At 46.5% G+C, this 21,771-nt stretch overlaps 1 protein-coding gene across 1 annotated transcript in view; it reads right to left on the reverse strand.

The window, feature by feature from the left end:
- LOC138851202 (sodium- and chloride-dependent neutral and basic amino acid transporter B(0+)-like) overlaps positions 1-21,771 on the reverse strand; it is a 315,522-nt gene that overhangs the window by 44,772 nt on the left and 248,979 nt on the right. The window lies entirely within an intron of this gene.

Raw genomic sequence — 21,771 nt, forward strand, 5'->3', positions numbered from 1 at the left:
AGTGTCACTATCACCACTGTGTTGCTGAGTGTACCAGTGTCACTCTCACCACTCTGTGATGGTGAGTGTACCAGTGTCACTCTCACCACTCTGTGATGGTGAATGCACCAGTGTCACTATCACCGTTCTCTGGTGACTGTACCATTGTCACTCACTACTCTGTGATTAAGAGTGTACTAGTGTCACTATCACCACTCTGTGATGGTGAGTGTACCAGTGTCACTCTCACCACTCTGTGATGGTGAATGCACCAGTGTCACTATCACCGTTCTCTGGTGACTGTACCATTGTCACTCACTACTCTGTGATGAAGAGTGTACTAGTGTCACTATCACCACTCTGTGATGGCGAGTGTACCAGTGTCACTCTCACCACTGTGAGGATGGGTGTACCAGTGTCACTCTCACCACTCTGTGATGATGAGTGTACTAGTGTCACTATCACCACTCTGATGGTGAGTGTACCAGAGTCACTCTCACCACTCTGTGATGGTAAGTGAACCAGTGTCACTCTCACCACTCTGTGATGGCGAGTGTACCAGTGTCACTCTCACCACTCTGTGATGGTGAGTGTACCAGTGTCACTATCACCACTGTGATGGTGAATGTACCATTGTCACTCTCACCACTCTGTGATGGTGAATGTACCATTGTCACTCTCACCACTCTGTGATGGTGACTGTACCATTGTCACTCACCACTCTGTGATGGTGAGTGTACCAGTGTCACTATCACCACTCTGTGATGGTGAGTGTACCAATGTCACTATCACCACTCTGTGATGGTGACTGTACCATTGTCACTCACCACTCTGTGATGGTGACTGTACCATTGTCACTCTCGCCACTCTGTGATGGTGAGTGTACCAGTGTCACTCTCACCACTCTGTGATGGTGAGTGTACCAGTGTCACTCTCACCACTCTGTGATGATGAGTGTACTAGTGTCACTATCACCACTGTGATGGTGACTGTAACATTGTCACTCTCCACTTTGTGATGGTGAGTGTACCAGTGTCACTATCACCACTCTGTGATAGTGACTGTACCATTGTCACTCTCACCACTCTGTGATGGTGAGTGTACCATTGTCAATCACCACTCTATGATGGTGAGTGTACCAGTGTCACTCTCACCACTCTGTGAGGGTGAGTGTACTAGTGTCACTCTCACCACTCTGTGAGGTGACTTGTGATGGTGACTGCCACCCACAACACGGGCACGATCTGACTGCCACCCACAACACGGGTATTGATGAAGACACTGGATGGTGAAATGTCTACAGATTAAGACACTCAGATGTTAGAGGTGTGTCTAATTCTTCATGGTGTGGTGTAACATGTCTCACATCTCACCATCGTCTACCATGTTGAATAACTCTCACGATAAAAATTATTCGACATTCGTAATCTGAGCACATGAGGTGCTTGCCAGGAGAACAGTGAGGCCAGGAAGACAACACTGTGACCTGCCAACACTGTGACCTAACTGCAACTGAACACTGCACACCCCTCACCACACACACACATGGGTTACAGGGATGTTAGGAAGTATGTCTTCAGCCTTAGAGTAGTTATAAAAGTGTAACAATGTGGAGAGAGAAGTAGTGGAGGTAGGCTCTATACGTAGCATTAAGGGGTACGGGAGAGAGTGGACCTAGTAGCGACTAGGGCAGAGGCGGGACCAGGAACTGTGAATCGACCCCTGCAACCACAAATAGATGAGTACAAATAAGTGAGAGAGCACGAGCGCACAAACACAGTGGCGGTAGTGAGTGGGCAATCACTGTTGCGTGGTGCTGTGGTCACCACGGACGTCTGCAGCACCAGACTCGTGTCGAATAGGTAAAACTCGCGATTCTGGCTTAAATAGCAACGCTCTTCTTACCGAATAAGGCAAGCGAAAATTTGTGTATGTGATCATTTCGTAAAAATCATTCTGAACCTAACGAAAAAAAATATATTTCATTGTGTTTGTTTATTATTACATTATTGTAAATTTATCTAAAATATATTTAGCTGGAGGAGGCTAAATTAAATTATGTTTGTTATAAGGTTAGGTAAGTTTTCTAAGGTTCTTTTGGTACAAAATTATTAATTTTTACATCAACATAAATTAAAAAATATATATTAATACGTATAAGAGAAAATTTCAAAAAGGACTTAATTTTAAACGAGTTCTTGCTAATTGACCAATTTTGCCTATTCTTCACGACATATATATATATATGTGTGTGTGTGTGTGTATATATATATGCAATAAGATCACAGTAAACAGGTGATTTCAGAATATGCAAAACAACCACTCTGAAAGAATAGAGAAATTCCAAGCGCTTTCGTGACTACTCACATTATCAATAATGTGAGTAGTCACGAAAGCCCTTGGAATTTCTCTATTCTTTCAGAGTGGTTGTTTTGCATATATATATATATATATATATATATATATATATATATATATATATATATATATAACACTATAAAGGACTTAATGACATAATTATTTAGCGGTAGCTACAGTGAGAGTAAGAGACAGATGGGTGCAGTTAGAGTGACATCAATAAGAGAAGTGAAAGTTTATAAATTAACGGAGATGGTCAGGTAAAGTATCAGAAACTACTGGAAGAAAGAAGGACTAGACAGTGTTGTGTGTACTCACCTAATTGTGGTTGCAGGGGTCAAGACTCAGCTCCTGGCCCCCCCTCTTCACTGATCGCTACTAGGTCCTCTCCCTCTCTGCTTCCTGAGCTTTGTCATACCTCTTCTTAAAACTATGTATGGTTCCTGCCTCCACTACATCACTTGCTAGGTTATTCCACTTCCTGACGACTCTGTGACTGAAGAAATACTTTCTAACGTCGCTGTGACTCGTCCGAGTCTTCAGCTTCCAGTTGTGACCCCTTGTTCCTGTGTCCCCTCTCTGGAACATCCTATCTCTGTCCACCTTGTCTATTCCCCGCAGTATCTTGCATGTCGTTATCATGTCTCCCCTGACCCTTCTGTCCTCCAGTGTCGTCAGTCCGATTTCCCTCAGCCTTTCCTCGTACGACATTCCCCTGAGCTCTGGAACTAGCCTTGTTGCAAACCTTTGTACTTTCTCTAACTTCTTGACGTGCTTGACCAGGTGTGGGTTCCAGACTGGTGCTGCATACTCCAGTATGGGCCTAACATACACAGTGTACAGTGTCTTGAACGATTCCTTATTAAGGTATCGGAACGCTATTCTCAGGTGTGCCAGGCGCCCGTATGCTGCAGCAGTTATTTGGTTGATGTGTGCCTCCGGTGACGTGCTCGGTGTTATGGTCACCCCAAGGTCTTTCTCCCTGAGTGAGGTATGTAGTCTTTGTCCACCTAGCCTATACTCTGTCTGCGGTCTTCTTTGCCCCACCCCAATCTTCATGATTTTGCATTTGGCAGGACTGAATTCGAGAAGCCAGTTTCTGGACCACGTGTCCAGCTTGTCCAGGTCTCTTTGCAGTCCTGCCTCATCCTCATCCGATTTAATTCTTCTCATCAGCTTCACATCATCTGCGAATAGGGACACTTCAGAGTCTATTCCTTCCATCATGTAGTTCGCATATATCAAAAATAGCACTGGTCCTAGAACTGACCCCTGTGGGACCCCGCTCGTCACAGGCGCCCACTGTGATACCTCTTCACGTACCATGACTCGTTGTTGCCTCCCTGTCAGGTATTCCCTGATCCATTGCAGTGCCCTCCCTGTTATATGCGCCTGATCCTCCAGCTTCTGCACTAATCTCTTGTGAGGAACTGTGTCAAAGGCCTTCCTGCAGTCCAGGAAAATGCAATCAACCCACCCCTCTCTCTCGTGTCTTACTTCTGTTACCTTGTCATAAAACTCCAGAAGGTTTGTGACACAGGATTTGCTTTCCATGAACCCATGCTGGTTTTCATTTATAATCTTGTTCCGTTCCAGGTGTTCCACCACTCTCCTCCTGATAATCTTCTCCATGACTTTGCATACTATACATGTCAGAGACACAGGTCTGTAGTTTAGTGCCTCGTTTCTGTTTCCTTTCTTAAATATGGGGACTACATTTGCTGTCTTCCATTTCTCAGGTAGTTGCCCAGTTTCAAGGGATGTGTTGAAAATTGAGGTTAGAGGCACGCACAGCATCTCTGCTCCTTCTCTAAGGACCCCAGTAGCGGCCTTTCCGGCCGCTACTGGGTTTTTCACTCCCTCCTGGCTTTGAAAGCCTTATCGTACCTGTTCTTAAAGCTATGTGTGGATCTTGTCTCCACCCCGTCACTCTTCAGGTCGTCTCACTTCCTGACCACTCTAAGACTGAAGAAAAACTTCCTGACAGCCCATCGTCTTTTAGGTATCAAGGTCACGTAGCAGCTTCTGCACCTCCTCTTTGGTTGTTCGTATGTCATCCAACACTTGTTGGTGTATTCCCTCTTGATGTTCCCTTCTGTGCTGTCTTCCCAGAGCCCTTCCTGTCTCTACTGTAAAAACTTCCTTAAATCTCCTGTTTAGCTCCTCACATATCTCCTGATAATTTCTTGTGAGTTCTCCACCTTCTGTCCTCAGTCTATTCACCTGGTCTTTGACTGTTGTCTTCCTCCTGATGTGGCTATACAACAGCTTCGGGTCAGTCTTGACTTTCGATGCTATGTTATTTTCATACTGTCGCTGGGCCTCCCTCCTTACCTGTGCATACTCGTTCCTGGCTCTGCGCCTAATCTCCATATTTTCATGTGTTCTCTGCCTTCTGTACTTTTTCCATTCTCTATTGCATTTTGTTTTTGCCTCCTTACACCGTCGGGTAAACCAGGGGCTAGTTCTGGTCTTCCCATTGTTTCTCTTGCCCTTGGGAATAAACCTTTCCACTACCTCCTTGCATTTTGTTGTTACATATTCCATCATTTCATTTACTGGCTTTCCTGCCAGTTCTCTGTCCCACAGAACCTCCTGCAGGAAGTTCCTCAAACCTATGTAGTCCCCTCTCTTATAGTCTGGCTTTTCCCATTCAGCTCCTGTTACTCCCTCCACTTGCAACTCTACTATGTATTCAAAGCACAGAACCACGTGGTCACTAGCTCCTAGGGGACTCTCATATGTGATGCCCTCAATGTCTGAACTGCCCAGGGTGAGCACAAGGTCCAATCTTGCTGGTTCATCCTCCCCTCTCACTCTGGTAGTGTTTTCCAGCACCACATCCAACATCTTGGCTCTCCATGTTTCGGGACCCCCATGTGGCTCCAGGTTTTCCCAGTCAGTCTCCCTGTGGTTGAAATCACCCATAACCAGCAACTTTGCTCTGCTGGAGTGAGCTCTTCTTGCCACCTCAGCAAGTGTGTCCACCATTGCTCTGTTGCTCTCTTCATATTCCTCTCTTGGCCTCCTGCAGTTCTGTGGGAACAGGGGGGGGAAGGGGTGGAGGAGTGGCACTGCTGATTAAAAACCGATGAAATTTTGATTAGCTGGAGAAAGGAGACAGCAGAGAAACAAGCGATTTCATAGCGGGAACGCTTCACTCTGGGGGTCCCAAGGTGGTAATTGCAGTGATGTATAACTCACCAAAGAACAGCAGGAGGCCAAGGCAAGAGTATGACGAGAGCAATAGAGCGATGGTTGACACACTGGCTGCAGTGGCCAGAAGAGCTCATGCATGCAGGGCAAAGCTCCTGATCATGGGTGACTTTAACCACAAGGAGATCGATTGGGAGAACTTGGAGCCACATGGGGGCCAAGACACATGGAGGGCTAAGATGATGGAGGTGGTACTGGAAAACTTCATGTACCAACACGTAAGGGACACTACAAGAGAGAGAGGAGAGGATGAACCAGCAAGACTGGACCTAGTATTCACCTTGAATAGTGCAGATATTGAGGACATCACATATGAAAGACCCCTTGGGGCCAGCGATCATGTGGTTTTAAGCTTCGAATACACAGTAGAGCTACAAGTGGAGGGGGAAGCAGGAAGGCCAGGATGAATGAAGCCAAACTACAAGAAAGGGGACTACACGGGAATGAGGAACTTCCTGAACGGGGTTCAGTGCGACAGAGAACTGGCAGGAAAGCCAGTTAATGAGATGATGGAATATGTAGCAACAATGTGCAAGGAGGCTGAGGAGAGGTTTGTTCCCAAGGGTAACAGGAATAATGAAAAAGCCAGGATGAGCCCATGGTTCACCCAAAGGTGCAGGGAGGCAAAAACCAAGTGTGCTAGGGAATGGAAGAAATATAGAAGGCAAAGGACCCAGGAGAATAAGGAGAGCAGTCGTAGAGCCAGAAATGAATATGCACAGATAAGAAGGGAGTCCCAACGACAATATGAAAACGACATAGCAGCGAAAGCCAAATCTGACCCGAAGCTGTGATACAGCCACATCAGGAGGAAAACAACAGTCAAGGACCAGGTAATCAGGCTAAGAAAGGAAGGAGGAGAGACAACAAGAAATGACCGTGAAGTATGTGAGGAACTCAACAAGAGATTCAAAGAAGTGTTCACAGAGGAGACAGAAGGGGATCCAGAAAGACGGAGAGATGGGGCACACCACCAAGTGCTGGACACAGTACACACATCCGAGGAAGAAGTGAAGAGGCTTCTGAGTGAGCTAGATACCTCAAAGGCAATGGGGCCGGATAACATCTCTCCATGGGTCCTGAGAGAGGGAGCAGAGGCGCTATGTGTACCCCTAACAACAATATTCAATACATCTATCGAAACAGGGAGATTGCCCGTGGCATGGAAGACAGCAAATGTAGTCCCAATCTTTAAAAAAGGAGACAGACATGAAGCACTAAACTACAGACCAGTGTCACTGACATGTATAGTATGCAGAGTCATGGAGAAGATTATCAGGAGAAGAGTGGTGGAACACCTAGAAAGGAATGATCTCATCAACAGAAGCCAACATGGTTTCAGGGACGGGAAATCCTGTGTCACAAAACTACTGGAGTTCTATGACATGGTGACAGCAGTAAGACAAGAGAGAGAGAGAGAGAGAGAGAGAGAGAGAGAGAGAGAGAGAGAGAGAGAGAGAGAGAGAGAGAGAGAGAGAGAGGAGTGGGTGGATTGCATTTTCTTGGACTGCAAGAAGGCGTTTGACACAGTTCCACACAAGAGATTAGTGCAAAAACTGGAGGACCAAGCAGGGATAACAGGGAAGGCACTACAATGGATCAGGGAATACTTGTCAGGAAGACAGCAGCGAGTCATGGTATGTGGCGAGGTGTCAGAGTGGGCACCTGTGACCAGCAGGGTCCCACAGGGGTCAGTCCTAGAACCAGTGCTGTTTCTGGTATTTGTGAACGACATGAAGGAAGGAATAGACTCCGAAGTGTCCCTGTTTGCAGATGACGTGAAGTTGATGAGAAGAATTCATTCGAACGAAGACCAGGCAGAATTGCAAAGGCATCTGGACAGGCTGCAGACCTGGTCCAGCAATTGGCTCCTGGAGTTCAACCCCACCAAGTGCAAAGTCATGAAGATTGGAGAAGGGCAAAGAAGACAGCAGATGGAGTACAGTCTAGGGGGCCAGAGACTACAAACTTCGCTCAAGGAAAAATATCTTGGGGTGAGTATAATACCAGGCACATATCCTGGAGCGCACATCAACCAAATAACTGCTGCAGCATATGGGCGCCTAGCAAACCTCAGAACAGCATTCTGACATCTTAGGAATCGTTCAGGACCATGTACACCGTCTACGTTAGGCCCATATTGGAGTCTGCGGCACCAGTTTGGAACCCACACCTAGCCAAGCACGTAAAGAAACTAGAGAAAGTGCAAAGGTTTGCAACAAGACTAGTCCCAGAGCTAAGAGGTATGTCCTAGGAGGAGAGGTTAAGGGAAATCAACCTGACGACACTGGAGGACAGGAGAGATAGGGGGGACATGATAGCGACATACAAAATACTGAGAGGAATTGACAAGGCGGACAAAGACAGGATGTTCCAGAGATGGAACACAGCAACAAGGGGACACAGTTGGAAGTTGAAGACACAGATGAATCACAGGGATGTTAGGAAGTATTTCTACAACCACAGAGTAGTCAGGAAGTGGAATAGTTTGGGAAGCGATGTAGTGGAGGCAGAATCCACACATAGCTTTAAGCAGAGGTATGATAAAGCTCACGGTTCAGGGAGAGTGACCTAGTAGCGACCAGTGAAGAGGCGGGGCCAGGAGCTTGGACTCGACCCCTGCAACCTCAACTAGGTGAGTACACATACACACACATACATACACATACACATACACATACACACACACACACACACACACACGTGTACAAGTGATCGGGGAGTATAATGTAGGAAAACCTTGAGAGTGAGGGCGCAAGAATGTTAACTTGTGGGAGGTTACTGTGGTGATACACGGGAGCCAGAGAAAAAAGCAGGACGGGAGGGAGAAAGGTAGTGAGGCAGAGACGATGGGAGGCGTAGGGGAGGGGGATCCGTAGCTCAGCTTTAGCCTGGGGGCTAAAGCTCTCGCTTCCTACGGTGAGGTGTCCCGGTTCGATTCCCGGCGATGGTAGAAACACTGGACGTTTTTCCTCAAACCGGTTGTCTATGTTGTATGTCTACCTGGGTGGTAATTGAGTGGTGTGGGTCGCATCCTGGAACAAAACTGGCCTAATTTGTCCGAAATGCTCTGCATAACAAGGGGCTTTTTATATAGTATGTCACTGATGTCAGCTAGACCTGTGTTACAAAAAGCGTGATATCTATATATTATAGACATCTCCAGAGAACACTAGAAGGTCTGCCCTTCTAGCATTCAGCCTGTTACTGGGTTTTTGTAACAAGTTGTCAGTATTCTGGTCCAATTATCTTTTAAAATTATGATAAATTGTATTAGTGCTTTAGGATTGCAACTGATAAGATACTGAAGAAATAAAAATTGAGGAGTTTATTAACAAAGTTGTCTAGGTGGACAACACAAAACTAAATGTTTGATGTAATACAGGATACAAGTTCCTACACTTGTATAATACTGAAGACACATTTAATATATCAGTATGACTCTTAAGTACCGTCTGGTACGTTATTATCAGTTATATAAATAATACTAGTATATACAAGCATGTGTGTGAGAATGTGTGCTCAAAGGTGTTCGTTAAGTCTCAGTAAGACTAAACTCGATTTAGACTTAAATAGTGACTGACTAAGCATCTTCAAATAATCTATATTCTTGACCAACAAGGCAATCAAAACAGCTTGCTTGAACAAAATGACGAACGATTCGTCGAACAACAATAATATAAGCAGCAGCACAGCGCCAGGAACAAGGAGACAAAATGACGACCCTAACTGGGGACCAGCAGATCCTCCATGAAAGGCATAAATCTCCCTTAATATTGAATTTAAGTTCAACATAACCAAATCCCCGACTACGACTGTGCGTAGATACCATGCAGATTATGTCAGAAGCTGTAGCTTGGGACCTGCGTTGACCCAGAGTGTCAGTACCACACACTACGTCAGTAAAACGTCAAAAATCACTAAGTCTGAACTATGCTCTGTGAACAGAGTTACACAGAGTTACCAGAAGCATGTTTCGACCCACCAGCGTAATCTTACTCTACCAAAACAGTCTAAATAACGAAGAAACAGCCAGAGACAAGAGAGAAGGAGAGGGAGATGATGGTCGAACAAGGACCAGCAGAGAAGAGAGCGATCAAGGGAAGACAGTCTCCAATCTCAGGTGCGATCAAGTGATTCTCTCGTGGTGCTCCAGAGAAGCTGTCCCCTCAAGGGAGGTTCCTTGACGCTGGTGAGGGGCTCTTGATCTAGGGAATTGGATCTGTGTTCTGGTTCCCTGAATTGAGTCTACCTTCCATCCCCACCCCACATTCGCTGTATTATAATGATTATAATTATTATGTATTATTATGATTATAATTATAATCCAGAGAAGCCGGCAGGTAAAGAAGCGAGTGGTAGTTAACAAGGCAGTTTGTCAGTGCAGGCAGCCAATCACAACTCTCGAACAGTAACCACAGTGAGGTATAAAAGTTAGATCCTACCTAATGACATAGCTAAGTCAAACAATAATATAAAGCAACATGTTCCCATTTGAACTAATAATGAAAATAATATCAGCAATATAAAATTATATGAAAAATTATATACATCAAATATCCATTATATAAATTGTGCCTCATTGAGGGGGTGCATAGTTTGTATACCTTGTACATGTAGAAATATATATTTTATATTAATATTAGAAGGGAAGAGAGAGAGAGAGAGAGAGAGACAGAGAGAGAGAGAGAGAGAGAGAGAGAGAGAGAGATGGGAGATTTGAATGCTGCCAACAATAGTGATCCTTATTCTTCGAAATTTATTTTATCTCTTGAAAAAATAGTTAAATTCCAAGCGTTTTGTTAATTCTCAACATTGTCAATGATGTGTGTTGTATATTATGATAAATCTGGCAGGCTGGCCTGGTATACATATGTATGTAGGAAACATAAAACCTGAACACACCTGCCTACAACACCTGCCTACAACACCTGCCTACAACACAGGAATTCCGCCAACCACCTGTTGAAGTTCAACGAGGCTCGACTAAATACTTCATCATTAATCGCTATTTCTAACACAACTGAACAGAATAAAAACAGCTTCATAATCTCTGAAGTATTAGCGAGAATTATCATTAAAACAATAAACCTCGACATCATATACCTGTTACCACCACCACTACAACTATCACCACCACAACTACCACCACTACTACAACTATCACCACCACTACTACAACTATCACCACCACTACTACAACTACCACCACCACTACTACAACTATCACCACCACTACTACAACTATCACCACCACTACTACAACTACCAGCACCACTACTACAACTATCACCACCACTACTACAACTATCACCACCATTACTACAACTACCACCACCACTACTACAACTATCACCACCACTACTACAACTATCACCACCACTACTACAACTACCAGCACCACTACTACAACTATCACCACCACTACTACAACTATCACCACCACTACTACAACTATCACCACCACTACTACAACTATCACCACCACTACTACAACTATCACCACCACTACTACAACTACCACCACCACTACTACAACTACCACTACTACAACTATCACCACCACTACTACAACTATCACCACCACTACTACAACTATCACCACCACTACTACAACTATCACCACTACAACTATCACCACCACTACTACAACTATCACCACCACTACTACAACTACCACCACCACTACTACAACTACCACCACCACTACTACAACTACCACCACCACTACTACAACTATCACCACCACTACTACAACTACCACCACCACTACTACAACTATCACCACCACTACTACAACTATCACCACCACTACTACAACTACCACCACCACTACTACAACTATCACCACCACTACTACAACTACCACCACCACTACTACAACTATCACCACCACTACTACAACTACCACCACCACTACTACAACTATCACCACCACTACTACAACTACCACCACCACTACTACAACTATCACCACCACTACTACAACTACCACCACCACTACTACAACTACCACCACCACTACTACAACTATCACCACCACTACTACAACTATCACCACCACTACTACAACTACCACCACCACTACTACAACTATCACCACCACTACTACAACTATCACCACCACTACTACAACTATCACCACCACTACTACAACTACCACCACCACTACTACAACTATCACCACCACTACTACAACTACCAGCACCACTACTACAACTACCACCACCACTACTACAACTACCACCACCACTACAACTACCACCACCACTACTACAACTATCACCACCACTACTACAACTATCACCACCACTACTACAACTACCACCACCACTACTACAACTATCACCACCACTACTACAACTATCACCACCACTACTACAACTATCACCACCACTACTACAACTATCACCACCACTACTACAACTATCACCACCACTACTACAACTATCACCACCACTACTACAACTATCACCACCACTACTACAACTACCACCACCACTACTACAACTACCACCACCACTACTACAACTATCACCACCACTACTACAACTATCACCACCACTACTACAACTATCACCACCACTACTACAACTATCACCACCACTACTACAACTATCACCACCACTACTACAACTATCACCACCACTACTACAACTATCACCACCACTACTACAACTACCACCACCACTACTACAACTATCACCACCACTACTACAACTATCACCACCACTACTACAACTACCACCACCACTACTACAACTACCACCACCACTACTACAACTATCACCACCACTACTACAACTATCACCACCACTACTACAACTATCACCACCACTCACCAACAACTACAACTATCACCACTACACTACCACAACTATCATCACACCACCACTACACTACCACAACTAGCACCACCACTACTACAACTATCACCACCACTACTACAACTATCACCACCACTACTATCACCACAACTACTACTACCAACTACTACAACTATCACCACCACTACTACAACTATCACCACCACTACTACAACTATCACCACCACTACTACAACTATCACCACCACAACTACAACTATCACCAACACTACTACAACTATCACCACCACTACAACTACCACCACCACTACTACAACTATCACCACCACTACTACAACTACCACCACCACTACTACAACTATCACCACCACTACTACAACTACCACCACCACTACTACAACTATCACCACCACTACTACAACTATCACCACCACTACTACAACTATCACCACCACTACTACAACTATCACCACCACTACTACAACTACAACTATCACCACCACTACTACAACTACTACTATCACCACCACTACTACAACTACTATTACCACCACCACTACTACAACTACTACTACTATCGCCACCACTACTACAACTACTATCACCACCACAACTACAACTGTCACCACCACAACTACAACTATCACCACCACCACTACTATTACTACCACCACCACCACTATCACCACCACCACCACCACTACTACCATCACCACCATAATTACAACTATCACCACCACCACTACTATCACCACCACCACCACTACTACTACCATCACCACCACTACTACAACTATCACCACCACTACTACAACTATCACCACCACTACTACTACTATCACCACCACTACTACAACTATCACCACCACTACAACTATCACCACCACTACAACTATCACCACCACTACTACAACTATCACCACTACTACAATTACTACTACTACCACCACTACTACAACTACCACCACCACTACTACAACTATCACCACTACAACTACTACTATCACCACCACTACTACAACTACTACTATCACCACCACTACTACAACTACTACTATCACCACTACTACAACTACTACTATCACCACCACTACTACAACTACTATCACCACCACTACTACAACTATCACCACCACTACTACTACTATCACCACCACTACAACTACTATCACCACCACTACAACTATCACCACCACTACAACTACTACTACTATCACCACCACAACTACTACTATCACCACCACTACAACTACTATCACCACTACAACTACTATCACCACCACTACTACAACTACTACTATCACCACTACTACAACTACCACTACTACAACTAACATAACTACCACTACAACTATCACAACTACTACTAAAACTACCACTACTACAACTACCACCACCACTACTACAACTACCACCACCACTACTACAACTAGCACCACCACTACTACAACTACCAACACCACTACTACAACTATCACCACCACTACTACAACTACCAGCACCACTACTACAACTACCACCACCACTACTACAACTACCACCACCACTACTACAACTATCACCACCACTACTACAACTACCACCACCACTACTACAACTACCACCACCACTACAACTATCACCACCACTACTACAACTATCACCACCACTACAACTATCACCACCACTACTACAACTATCATCACCACTACAACTATCACCACCACTACTACAACTATCACCACCACAACTACCACCATTACTACAACTATCACCACCACAACTACAACTATCACCACCACTACTACAACTACCACCACTACTATAACTACCACCACCACAACTACCACCACCACTACTACAACTATCACCACCACTACTACAACTACCACCACCACTACTACAACTACCACCACCACTACTACAACTATCACCACCACTACTACAACTACCACCACCACTACTACAACTACCACCACCACTACTACAACTATCACCACCACAACTACAACTACAACCACCACTACTACAACTATCACCACTACAACTATCACCACCACTACTACAACTACCACCACCACTACTACAACTATCACCACCACTACTACAACTATCACCACCACTACTACAACTACTATCACCACCACTACTACAACTACTACCACCACCACTACTACAACTATCACCACCACTACTACAACTACCAGCACCACTACTACAACTATCACCACCACTACTACAACTACCACCACCACTACTACTACTATCACCACCATTACTACAACTATCACCACCACTACTACAACTACCACCACCACTACTACAACTATCACCACCACTACTACAACTACCACCACCACTACTACAACTACCACCACCACTACTACAACTACCACCACCACTACTACAACTACCAGCACCACTACTACAACTACCACCACCACTACTACAACTACCACCACCACTACTACAACTACCACCACCACTACTACAACTATCACCACCACTACTACAACTACCACCACCACTACTACAACTATCACCACCACTACTACAACTACCACCACCACTACTACAACTACCAGCACCACTACTGGTGGGTGGAATGTCTGAGACGTCCAAGTGTTGCAAATGTTACAGTGAATGAAGCTGCTGGTGGGTGGAATGTCTCAGACATCCAAATGTTGCAAATGTTACAGTGAATGAAGCTGCTGGTGGGTGGAATGTCTCAGACGTCCAAGTGTTGCAAATGTTACAGTGAATGAAGCTGCTGGTGGGTGGAATGTCTCAGACGTCCAAGTGTTGCAAATGTTACAGTGAATGAAGCTGCTGGTGGGTGGAATGTCTCAGACGTCCAAGTGTTGCAAATGTTACAGTGAATGAAGCTGCTGGTGGGTGGAATGTCTCAGACATCCAAGTGTTGCAAATGTTACAGTGAATGAAGCTGCTGGTGGGTGGAATGTCTCAGACATCCAAGTGTTGCAAATGTTACAGTGAATGAAGCTGCTGGTGGGTGGAATGTCTCAGACGTCCAAGTGTTGCAAATGTTACAGTGAATGAAGCTGCTGGTGGGTGGAATGTCTCAGACGTCCAAGTGTTGCAAATGTTACAGTGAATGAAGCTGCTGGTGGGTGGAATGTCTCAGACATCCAAGTGTTGCAAATGTTACAGATGAATGAAGCTGCTGGTGGGTGGAATGTCTCAGACATCCAAGTGTTGCAAATGTTACAGATGAATGAAGCTGCTGGTGGGTGGAATGTCTCAGACGTCCAAGTGTTGCAAATGTTACAGTGAATGAAGCTGCTGGTGGGTGGAATGTCTCAGACGTCCAAGTGTTGCAAATGTTACAGTGAATGAAGCTGCTGGTGGGTGGAATGTCTCAGACGTCCAAGTGTTGCAAATGAGTCTTATTCATCAAACTCTCAGCATTACACCAGCATATTGCTCATGTATCCAATGTTACTAAAATGTAGGAATAGTGTCTACCACGCACGCACGCACACACGCACACACACACACACACACCCACACACACACACACACATACTCCTGAGGCGCACATCAATCAGATAACTGCTGCAGCATACGGGCGCCTGGCAAACCTAAGGATAGCGTTCCGATATCTCAGTAAGGAATCGTTCAAGACACTGTACAGTGTGTACGTCAGGTACATACTGTAGTATGCGGCACCAGTCTGGAACCCACACCTGATCAAGCACGTCAAGCAATTAGAGAAAGTGCAAAAGTTTGCAACAAAACTAGTTCCAGAGCTAGGGGGTATATCCTACGAAGAGAGTTTAAGGGAAATCAACCTGACGACACTGGACGACAGGAGAGATAGGGGGGATATGATAAAGACATACAAAATACTGAGAGGAACTGACAAGGTGGACGAAGACAGGATGTTCCAGAGATGGGACACAGCAACAAGGGGACACAGTTGGAAGTTGAAGACACAGATGAATCACAGGGATGTTAGGAAGTATTTCTTCAGTTACAGAGTAGTCAGGAAGTGGAATAGTTTGGGAAACGATGTAGTGGAGGCAGGATCCATACATAGCTTTAAGCAGAGGTATGATAGAGCTCACGGTTCACGGAGAGTGACCAAGTAGCGACCAGTGAAGAGTCCATGGTTCAAACAGTGAGGAAACAGTACAGAAAGCGAAGGAAGTGCCGAGTAGCAAATAGAAGAACAAGAAATGAATATGCAAGTCTGAGGAGAGAATGAACAACTATGTGAGAATGGCACAGCAACAGAAGTCAACTATGCAGCACAACTGCTTCACAGCCACAACAGAAGAAAGACGACAGTAGAAGATCAGGTGACATGACACAAGATGGAAGCAAGTGAAGTCACGAGAAATGACAAGGAAGTCTGCAGAGCTGAAGAAAGAATTTAAAGATGTCTTCTCAGTGGAAACAAGGGTGACACCAAGACTCAGAAAAAGGCGGCACCTTGATGCGTACTGGACACCAAACACAACACAAGACGTAAACAACTTTTGATTATTATTATTATTATTATAATCAAAGGGGAAGCGCTAAACCCGGAGGATTATACAGCGCCTGGGGGGGGATGTGGAAGGCATTCAGGCTTAATTCGGGGAACTGGAGCACAGATCCAATTCCCTAAATCAAGAGCCCCTCACCAACATCAAGGAACCTTCCTTGAGGGGAACTTTTGATTAGACTTAGTACATTAAAGGTGAGTCAGCCTGACTGTATCACCGTGAGAGTGGAAGCACTGAACCACTAGTTAACATCTACACCAAGTCACCACAAAGCTGGAAGACAGCTGAGGTAATCTGTATATTTATGAAAAGAGACAAGCAACACTGACATACATACCACGTAAAGTAACGGAGAAGATAATGGGAAGGAAAGTGGTAGACTACTTGAGAGAAGTGACTCAGAGGCGGGAAACGTTGTCTTATCAACCTGTTGGAGTTGTATAACAAAGTGACAGAAATGAGACGAGAGAGAGAGAATGGGAAAATTGTATATTTTTGGACTGCATTTAATATTGTACCCCACAAGAGGTGCAGGTTGTAACAACTGTGACTACTCTGATGGAGGTGCAGGTTGTAACAACTGTGACTACTCTGATGGAGGTGCAGGTTGTAACAACTGTGACTACTCTGATGGAGGTGCAGGTTGTAACAACTGTGACTACTCTGATGGAGGTGCAGGTTGTAACAACTGTGACTACTCTGATGGAGGTGCAGGTTGTAACAACTGTGACTACTCTGATGGAGGTGCAGGTTGTAACAACTGTGACTACTCTGATGGAGGTGCAGGTTGTAACAACTGTGACTACTCTGATGGAGGTGCAGGTTGTAACAACTGTGACTACTCTGATGGAGGTGCAGGTTGTAACAACTACTCTGATGGAGGTGCAGGTTGTAACAACTGTGACTACTCTGATGGAGGTGCAGGTTGTAACAACTGTGACTACTCTGATGGAGGTGCAGGTTGTAACAACTGTGACTACTCTGATGGAGGTGCAGGTTGTAACAACTGTGACTACTCTGATGGAGGTGCAGGTTGTAACAACTGTGACTACTCTGATGGAGGTGCAGGTTGTAACAACTGTGACTACTCTGATGGAGGTGCAGGTTGTAACAACTACTCTGATGGAGGTGCAGGTTGTAACAACTGTGACTACTCTGATGGAGGTGCAGGTTGTAACAACTACTCTGATGGAGGTGCAGGTTGTAACAACTGTGACTACTCTGATGGAGGTGCAGGTTGTAACAACTGTGACTACTCTGATGGAGGTGCAGGTTGTAACAACTGTGACTACTCTGGAGGTGCAGGTTGTAACAACTGTGACTACTCTGGAGGTGCAGGTTGTAACAACTGTGACTACTCTGGAGGTGCAGGTTGTAACAACTGTGACTACTCTGGAGGTGCAGGTTGTAACAACTGTGACTACTCTGGAGGTGCAGGTTGTAACAACTGTGACTACTCTGGAGGTGCAGGTTGTAACAACTGTGACTACTCTGATGGAGGTGCAGGTTGTAACAACTGTGACTACTCTGATGGAGGTGCAGGTTGTAACAACTGTGACTACTCTGATGGAGGTGCAGGTTGTAACAACTGTGACTACTCTGATGGAGGTGCAGGTTGTAACAACTGTGACTACTCTGATGGAGGTGCAGGTTGTAACAACTACTCTGATGGATCAAGGGGAACTAAGGGAAAGGAAAGATGAGTAACTATTTGTGAAATTGTGTTATTACGATTTCGTGAGTGGTAATTGTGTGTGAGGAGTGAGTGGGGAGTAGCAACAAGCGGAGTGCCGCAAGAATTGTGTGTGAGGAGTGAGTGGGGAGTAGCAACAAGCGGAGTGCCGCAAGAATTGTGTGTGAGGAGTGAGTGGGGAGTAGCAACAAGCGGAGTGCCGCAAGAATTGTGTGTGAGGAGTGAGTGGGGAGTAGCAACAAGCGGAGTGCCGCAAGAATTGTGTGTGAGGAGTGAGTGGGGAGTAGCAACAAGCGGAGTGCCGCAAGAATTGTGTGTGAGGAGTGAGTGGGGAGTAGCAACAAGCGGAGTGCCGCAAGAATTGTGTGTGAGGAGTGAGTGGGGAGTAGCAACAAGCGGAGTGCCGCAAGAATTGTGCGTGAGGAGTGAGTGGGGAGTAGCAACAAGCGGAGTGCCGCAAGAATTGTGTGTGAGGAGTGAGTGGGGAGTAGCAACAAGCGGAGTGCCGCAAGAATTGTGCGTGAGGAGTGAGTGGGGAGTAGCAACAAGCGGAGTGCCGCAAGAATTGTGTGTGAGGAGTGAGTGGGGAGTAGCAACAAGCGGAGTGCCGCAAGAATTGTGTGTGAGGAGTGAGTGGGGAGTAGCAACAAGCGGAGTGCCGCAAGAATTGTGCGTGAGGAGTGAGTGGGGAGTAGCAACAAGCGGAGTGCCGCAAGAATTGTGTGTGAGGAGTGAGTGGGGAGTAGCAACAAGCGGGTGCCGCAAGAATTGTGCGTGAGGAGTGAGTGGGGAGTAGCAACAAGCGGAGTGCCGCAAGAATTGTGTGTGAGGAGTGAGTGGGGAGTAGCAACAAGCGGAGTGCCGCAAGAATTGTGTGTGAGGAGTGAGTGGGGAGTAGCAACAAGCGGAGTGCCGCAAGAATTGTGTGTGAGGAGTGAGTGGGGAGTAGCAACAAGCGGAGTGCCGCAAGAATTGTGTGTGAGGAGTGAGTGGGGAGTAGCAACAAGCGGAGTGCCGCAAGAACTGTGTGTGAGGAGTGAGTGGGGAGTAGCAACAAGCGGAGTGCCGCAAGAACTGTGTGTGAGGAGTGAGTGGGGAGTAGCAACAAGCGGAGTGCCGCAAGAACTGTGTGTGAGGAGTGAGTGGGGAGTAGCAACAAGCGGAGTGCCGCAAGAATTGTGCGTGAGGAGTGAGTGGGGAGTAGCAACAAGCGGAGTGCCGCAAGAATTGTGTGTGAGGAGTGAGTGGGGAGTAGCAACAAGCGGAGTGCCGCGCGTGAGGAGTGAGTGGGGAGTAGCAACAAGCGGAGTGCCGCAAGAATTGTGCGTGAGGAGTGAGTGGGGAGTAGCAACAAGCGGAGTGCCGCAAGAATTGTGTGTGAGGAGTGAGTGGGGAGTAGCAACAAGCGGAGTGCCGCAAGAATTGTGCGTGAGGAGTGAGTGGGGAGTAGCAGCGGACAAGAATTGTGTGTGAGGAGTGAGTGGGGAGTAGCAACAAGTGCCGCAAGAATTGTGCGTGAGGAGTGAGTGGGGAGTAGCAACAAGCGGAGTGCCGCAAGAATTGTGCGTGAGGAGTGAGTGGGGAGTAGCAACAAGCGGAGTGCCGCAAGAATTGTGTGTGAGGAGTGAGTGGGGAGTAGCAACAAGCGGAGTGCCGCAAGAACTGTGTGTGAGTGAGTGAGCGGGGAGTAGCAACAAGCGGAGTGCCGCAAGAATTGTGTGTGAGGAGTGAGTGGGGAGTAGCAACAAGCGGAGTGCCGCAAGAACTGTGTGTGAGGAGTGAGTGGGGAGTAGCAACAAGCGGAGTGCCGCAAGAATTGTGTGTGAGGAGTGAGTGGGGAGTAGCAACAAGCGGAGTGCCGCAAGAACTGTGTGTGAGGAGTGAGTGGGGAGTAGCAACAAGCGGAGTGCCGCAAGAATTGTGCGTGAGGAGTGAGTGGGGAGTAGCAACAAGCGGAGTGCCGCAAGAATTGTGTGTGAGGAGTGAGTGGGGAGTAGCAACAAGCGGAGTGCCGCAAGAATTGTGCGTGAGGAGTGAGTGGGGAGTAGCAACAAGCGGAGTGCCGCAAGAATTGTGCGTGAGGAGTGAGTGGGGAGTAGCAACAAGCGGAGTGCCGCAAGAATTGTGCGTGAGGAGTGAGTGGGGAGTAGCAACAAGCGGAGTGCCGCAAGAATTGTGTGTGAGGAGTGAGTGGGGAGTAGCAACAAGCGGAGTGCCGCAAGAATTGTGCGTGAGGAGTGAGTGGGGAGTAGCAACAAGCGGAGTGCCGCAAGAATTGTGTGTGAGGAGTGAGTGGGGAGTAGCAACAAGCGGAGTGCCGCAAGAATTGTGTGTGAGGAGTGAGTGGGGAGTAGCAACAAGCGGAGTGCCGCAAGAATTGTGTGTGAGGAGTGAGTGGGGAGTAGCAACAAGCGGAGTGCCGCAAGAATTGTGTGTGAGGAGTGAGTGGGGAGTAGCAACAAGCGGAGTGCCGCAAGAATTGTGCGTGAGGAGTGAGTGGGGAGTAGCAACAAGCGGAGTGCCGCAAGAATTGTGTGTGAGGAGTGAGTGGGGAGTAGCAACAAGCGGAGTGCCGCAAGAATTGTGTGTGAGGAGTGAGTGGGGAGTAGCAACAAGCGGAGTGCCGCAAGAATTGTGTGTGAGGAGTGAGTGGGGAGTAGCAACAAGCGGAGTGCCGCAAGAACTGTGTGTGAGGAGTGAGTGGGGAGTAGCAACAAGCGGAGTGCCGCAAGAATTGTGTGTGAGGAGTGAGTGGGGAGTAGCAACAAGCGGAGTGCCGCAAGAACTGTGTGTGAGGAGTGAGTGGGGAGTAGCAACAAGCGGAGTGCCGCAAGAATTGTGCGTGAGGAGTGAGTGGGGAGTGTGCCGCAAGAATTGTGCGTGAGGAGTGAGTGGGGAGTAGCAACAAGCGGAGTGCCGCAAGAATTGTGTGTGAGGAGTGAGTGGGGAGTAGCAACAAGCGGAGTGCCGCAAGAATTGTGTGTGAGGAGTGAGTGGGGAGTAGCAACAAGCGGAGTGCCGCAAGAATTGTGCGTGAGGAGTGAGTGGGGAGTAGCAACAAGCGGGTGCCGCAAGAATTGTGTGTGAGGAGTGAGCGGGGAGTAGCAACAAGCGGAGTGCCGTAAGAATTGTGTGTGAGGAGTGAGTGGGGAGTAGCAACAAGCGGAGTGCCGCAAGAATTGTGCGTGAGGAGTGAGTGGGGAGTAGC

This window comes from Cherax quadricarinatus, unplaced genomic scaffold (assembly GCF_038502225.1).
Source record: "Cherax quadricarinatus isolate ZL_2023a unplaced genomic scaffold, ASM3850222v1 Contig86, whole genome shotgun sequence".
NCBI lineage: Eukaryota > Metazoa > Arthropoda > Malacostraca > Decapoda > Parastacidae > Cherax > Cherax quadricarinatus.